Raw genomic sequence first — 5,550 nt, forward strand, 5'->3', positions numbered from 1 at the left:
GTGTTTGAGAAGGTGATTAATGATACGGTGTATGTCACTTTTGAAGTAATAAAAGTGGCTACTTTCTCATGTTTTGTGTTTTCGTTTTAATTGTCAGTATTTCTCCGTTTATATACGTAGTATTAATTTTTTTTTTGAAAAATATAAGAAGAATAGAGAATTGTTGACTAAGCCCACCGTTCTCTATTCATATAAAAAGAGAACGCTCCTAGGGCGTTCTCTAAAGATAACTTCAACAGTTCTCTATGATTGTGAATAGAAAACGCCTATCCCAACCGTTCTATAAGCTTTAGAGAACGCTGAGCTAGAGAACGCCTATAAGGCGTTCTCTAAAGGCCATTTTAACTGTTCTCTAAGCCTATTTTTGTAGTAGTGTATAAAGCTAAGATAGACTGTCATCAAAAGAAAGTGTCTTTAAGAAGTCCTAAGGGTGTTAGTGTGTCTTATCGTGGGTTTCTGGTCAAACCCAAAGTTAAGTTGATTGCAGCTGTTACATTGAAGTCTTATCTGAGGATAGGATGTCCTTTGATCTTGTGCCATGTGAGAGATGACCGGATAGAGAGTCCGATGGTTTATCAGATACCAGTGGTGGGAGAGTTTGAGGATGTGTTTCCGGAGGAGATTCCGAGGTTGCCACCGAAGAGAGAGAGATAGATTTCACAGTTGAGTTGAAACCGGGGACGGGGCCAATCTCTAAGGCACCGTACCGGATGGGTCCTAAGGAGATGGAGGAGCTTAGGAAGCAATTAGATGATCTGATAGAGAAGGGATACATTAGACCAAGTGTATCGCCATGGGGAGCACCAGTCCTTTTTGTGAAGAAGAAAGATGGGAGTTTGAGGTTATGCATAGACTATAGAGAGCTGAACCGAGTGACAGTGAAGAACAAGTATCCTTTGCCAAGGATAGATGACTTGTTTGATCAGTTGAGTGGCGCATCAGTCTTTTCCAAGATTGATTTGAGGTCGGGGTACCATCAGGTGAAGATTAGAGAGGTGGACATACCAAAGACAGCTTTCACGTCGAGGTATGGCCATTATGAGTATGTGGTGATGCCGTTTGGGTTATCGAATGCACCAGAGGTGTTTATGGATTTGATGAATAGGATCTTGAGACGCTTTTTGGATAAGTTTGTGGTGGTGTTTATCGATGACATCTTAGTCTACTCCAAGACTAAGGAGGAGCATGAGGAGCATCTGAGGATTGTGTTGCGGACTTTGAGGGAGCATGAGTTGTATGCTAAACCGTCCAAGTGCGATTTCATTTTAGAGGAAGTTGCTTTTCCGGGCATGTGATCTCTAAGGAGGGTGTAGTCGTGGATCCGGCGAAGATCGAGGCAAAGACAAAGTGGGAAACACCAAAGAATGTTGCTTTGAGATCAGGAGTTTTCCGGGTTTAGTCTGGTACTACAGACGGTTTGTGAAAGATTTCTCCAAGATAGCTAGACCTATGACAGCGTTGATGAGAAAAGAGAACAGGTTTCGTTGGGATGAGAGTTGTGAGACGGCGTTCCAAACATTAAAGGAGCGTTTGACCATAGCTCCTATCTTAGCATTTCCTGAAGGGATCGAGAACTTTGAGGTTTATACAGATGCCTCAAAGAATGGTTGGGATGTGTGTTGATGCAGAACGGTAAAGTGATTGCCTATGCTTCTAGGCAATTGAAGCCTTATGAGGAGAACTACCCTACTCATAATCTGGAGTTGGGTGCAGTGGTGTTTGCTCTCAAGATATGGAGACATTACCTTTATGGAGCAATCTTTAAGGTATTTTCTGATCACAAGAGTCTCAAGTATATTTTCACTCAAAAGGAGTTGAACATGAGAGAGAGGAGGTGGATGGAGCTGATTGGCGACTATGACATGGAAATTATCTACCATGAAGGGAAGGCCAATGTTGTTGCGGATTCTTTGAGTAGGAAGAGTGTACATCTTTGTGTACAGCTTTATCTTTGATGAGGTTGAGAGATGAGGTAGCGAAGTTTGGTATACATATGTTGCAGAGAGGAGATGCTGTGGAAGATTTGACAGTACAACCTGATCTTTATGAGGATATTCGTGGTAAACAGGCTTTGGATCCTAAGATGGTTGAGTGGAGAGCTGGAGTAGAGAAAGGGAAAGTGTCTCGATTCTCCATTGACACAGATGGTAGTTTGAGGTTCGATGGTAGGTGGTGTGTCCCTAATAATGAGGAGCTGAAAAAGACAATCATGACAGAGGCACATTGTACACCATATTCAGTACATCCAGGTGGTGACAAGCTATACAAGGATTTGAAGAACACGTTTTGGTGGCCTGGGATGAAGAAAGAAATAGCAGAGTTTGTGGCCCGTTGTTTGACATGCCAGAGAGTTAAGGGGGAACAACGACGACCATAAGGTAAGATTCAGTCTTTAGAGGTACCTGAGTGGAAGTGGAGTCCTTTTCTATGGATTTTATCGTGGGTTTGTCGAAGAGTCAACAGGGTAACAACATGATTTAGGTAATAGTGGATCGACTGACAAAGTCAGCTCACTTTGTTCCAATGAAAGATACATGGAGTAAAGCACAATTGGCTATGGCCTATTGAAAGAACGTGCTTAAGTTACATGGAGTCCCTAAGGACATAGTGTCTGACAGAGATGCGAGATTTATATCAAGGTTTTGGAAAGAGTTGCAGAATCGTTGGGAACAACTTTGAAGATGAGTACAAAGATTTCATCTTATGACGACTGGCATTTAGACTAAGAGAACGATCAAAACTCTTGAGGATATGTTATGAGCTTGTGTGATGGACTTTGGTGGTAGCTGGGAACAGAGGTTGGATTTGATAGAGTTTTCTTACAACAACAGCTACCACACTAGTATTGGTATGGCACCGTTTGAGGCTTTGTATAGGAGGAGATGTAGGAGTCCGATTTGTTGGGACGATAGTCTTTGAGACAAAGTGGTTTTAGGACTAGAGATGGTACATGAGATGGTTGAATGCAGTTAAGATGATCGGGAACGGATGAGAGCAAACAGATAGGCAAAAGAGCTATGCATCTACATCGCCGAGATATAGAGTTTCAGTTGGGGACAAGGTTCTTCCCGAAAATGTCTCCTATGCGTGGGGTAATGAGATTTGGGAAGAAAGGCAAGCTGAGTCAAAAGTTTATCGGGCCTTATGAGATCTTAGAGCGAGTTGGGGAAGTTGCATATCGTCTGGCTTTACCAGCTGCGTTAGAGAGAGTGCATAATGTGTTTCATGTATCGCAGCTGCGGAAGTATGTGAGTGATCCATCACATGTGTTAGAGGCAGAGAGCTTAGAGCTAGATGAGTCCTTATCATATCTTGAGGTGCCTAAGCAGATTCTTGACCGAAAGGTTAGGAAGACTAGGAGTGGTGAGACAGTGTTGCTTAAGATCCTTTGGTCTAACCACGAGACCGAGGAAGCTACATGGGAACCAGAGGAAGCTATGAAAGAGCGTTACCCTTTCCTTTTTGATCAGGTATGTATGGTTACGGAGAGAAAGCAAAGTACGTTCTTCACTTTAATCGCATTGTTAGCAAATCCCGGAGTTTGGAAGGTCGGTTTTCATCGTTCGTTATACCGTTGAGATCCTTGCGTCGAGGGTAAGACCTATGTACCGTTTTTATGATATTTCCTTTAAGTTGTTTAAACCCTAATATGGGAATTTGGGGGTTTTGTGTAGATTGTGATTTGGTAGTGTTTATGTGTTCGTATGATAGGAGGAGTTTTTGTAGAATAAGCTTTTTGATACAGCTGTTTAGACCGTCTGATAGTTGTGCTTTCTAGGTAGGATTTCCTACTCAGTATTAGTCCCATAATGTGATGTTGATGTGTTGTGGTTGATTGAATAATATAGTAATTGTATTGTGATGGTTTGTTGATTGTGATTGTTTGTCTCTGGTTCTTGAGGCGTGTCCTCGGCTGAGTGGGGTCACTTGCGGGAGTGGCTTCACACCCTAGTTTCGCCCTTCGTGGAACCCGCCACGGAAGGGGATGTGCACATTAATGGACAGGGTTATCGCTCATTATGAGGAGCGGGGATTTGGTGGGTACGGCTGCGGTCCCCCATCGGGCGGTGGGTCCAGTGGACGATCGGTGATTGAGATTGATGGGACCGATGTGATTGTGTGTGTGACGTGTGAGATATCCATTTATCGTATTGTTGATATATATATAAATATATATATATATATATATATATATATATATATATATATATATATATATATATATATATATATATATATATATATATATATATAGATTGTGTGATTAATCGACCCGTGTTGTTGTTTGTAAAACCTACGGTGATCCATTCGGGATGGTGAGCGATGAATTGAGCGAGTTTGAGTTGAGTCACATGGGATTGCTTTGGGTGTGCCACCGTCGATGATAGAAGTCTTCCGCTGTAGCTTAGTCGTTTAGTAAACTTTACATTTAGTTTATTAGACAGTTGGTTTGAGAACTTGTACCTGTATTTTTGGATTTGGCTTGATTTGTACTTTTCACTAAAGTTATACTATTAAATGTTGTTTTGTTATTGTCTTATGATTATCATGCCTTGGGTAACCGAGATGGTAGTATCCTTATACCTGAGTGGTCCTGCTAAGGCACTTGGAGTATGGGGATGTTACAAATGGTATCAGAGCGATGATCCTGAAACCTATAACCAATGAATCTAATGAATATAGGGAGTCAATTAAAATGAACCCGAGGTAAAGGTTGTAGGAGCTAATGCAATGGCTTGGGAGACGTCCTGAATTCGTGAACTTGCCCTACAATTTTGAACCGGTCCACATGGGGGGTGTATGTCAAGGTCGTATACGTTGTTTGTCAGCTTGTGTGTGGATGTGATGAAGTATGTTTAATTGGTGGATGTTGGGAGTAGAAAGTTGAGAATGTGAAAGAAAGATTGATGAGATATATAGAACTGTTGTTGGAATGAGAAGCATGAGGCATGTTTACTATGTGACGTTTAATAACATGATAGAGTTATTTCGTTGATTGTATGAAAAGTTGTGTAACATTATATGCTTAGTTATGATATAATGTTGGGATTTATAAAGTTGTTTATAATGTTGGAATATGATATAACATGCGGGTAGCGTTTTTGAGTTAGCATGACTCGATCGAGTGGGACTGACTTGATCGGGTAGGTATTTGACGGATTTGAATCCGGAATCGTGTTTTTGGGCACTCGATCGAGTACCTCGGGCATTCGATCGAGTAGGGGGTCACTCGATCGAGTAGCCGGGCTACTCGGTCGAGTATGTTAGAGGTCAGAAGGTCTGTTTTGGGTCTGGTTGGGGCACTCGATCGAGTAGCCTGCTACTCGATCGAGTAGGTTAGGGAACTCGATCGAGTATGTCCTGGGCAGTTTGCTTTTGTGTTTTGAGGTCTTGGTACGTATGTTTATATCCACCCCTTTTCTAATATAGTTTCATGATGCCGCCCAAGAAGAATGCTTTGTATGCGAGAGCTGAGCTTATGAACATAGATGATATCGTTAAGATGTTGGAGCATCAGGATGCTCTTACGGAGGCTTTAAAGATTGTGGG

This window comes from Silene latifolia, chromosome Y, assembly GCF_048544455.1.
Source record: "Silene latifolia isolate original U9 population chromosome Y, ASM4854445v1, whole genome shotgun sequence".
Classification (NCBI taxonomy): Eukaryota; Viridiplantae; Streptophyta; class Magnoliopsida; order Caryophyllales; family Caryophyllaceae; genus Silene; species Silene latifolia.